Here is a 1286-nt window from a genome sequence, read left to right as displayed (position 1 = left end):
ACAGAAGGGAGGATGGTAACTTTCAACAATGCATAGATCATTTCAGATGCGAAGGACCCACTTTGGGTGCCAATGCAACAGTTTTAGGTAGTATGTTTGTCCATGCTCTGCCATCAGTGGAATCTGCGCTGGGTACCAACTCACCCGTGTTTATGCATACCTGCGCGAGCCACGGAGAAGAGAAAAGACACGGAAGATGAAGAACTCAAGCACTTAGAACAGGAAGTAGTCAAGGTGTGGGAAGCATTTGTTGCATTCAAGGCAGATCGAGCAACCCGCCAAGCAGACAAAGGTAAAAATGTATGGTTTGATGGAGTAGAACTACCCATGCACGCTAAACCAGGGCCTTCATCTAAGACGACTGATATGGTCGAAGAAGTAATTTCCCCACAGGTAAAGGCTTCTGGATCCAAGGCAGCCAACCCACCTACAATATCAAAACCCACGGCTGCAGTAAGTGTGCCTAGTACCTCATCCTCATCTTTGGCAACTGCAACTTCGTCAGCATCCCAGCCCGCCAACCCCTCTTCGACCCAATACTGGTATTCCTTCCCGTTGGAAGACAAGGATGCAGATAAGTGTGTGGTAGATCACATGCTTGATTCAAATATCAGCATACCAATGCACGATCTCTTCGCTGTGTCCACTGACATCTGGAAGGTGTTCAAAGACATGACAACAACAAAGCACATCACCATTGGCATGCTCTCAGTCAATAAATTGTCAAGTACACTGGAGGCCAAGGACATTCTGCGGTGTTACAACGGATGTCTGCGAAGGAGTGACGACAGTCGCATAGTGCAGAACACTTCGAATCGCTACATTGCATGAAGGCGGTAACCCACCAAAGCTGGGTTCTTACCTGTGTGCTTGACCAAGGCGCGGAATGCATTGTGATGCCGCGGTCGGTTTGGAAATCACTTGGCGGAATCCTGCTCTGGCCTGATCATAAACTGGTAATGAAATCTGTGAATATCTTGCGTGATAAAACATTTAGCGTTATTGAGAATATACTGCTAGACTTTGGCATGGGCGAGATGCTATTCCTGGTACAGGTGGTCCTGCATGCTAACTTCGAAATTCTTTTAGGACGGCGTTCTTTATGTTGACCAGTTGCAAGACAGAGGATCTGCCAAGTGGGGAACAAGATATTACCCTTATGGACCCAAACACGGCTAAGGTTATCCGCATACCTACTGATCATTCATTGAAGAAATGCCCGGGGTGCGAGAGTGGCGTGCATAGCCCTCCGAACCCGCGTAAGAAGGGTTTTAGGGATCGATAAT

Source organism: Suillus fuscotomentosus (genome assembly GCF_016647785.1).
Source record: "Suillus fuscotomentosus strain FC203 chromosome Unknown F5891scaffold_63, whole genome shotgun sequence".
Lineage (NCBI taxonomy): Eukaryota > Fungi > Basidiomycota > Agaricomycetes > Boletales > Suillaceae > Suillus > Suillus fuscotomentosus.
Note: the sequence above shows the minus strand (reverse complement) of the source record.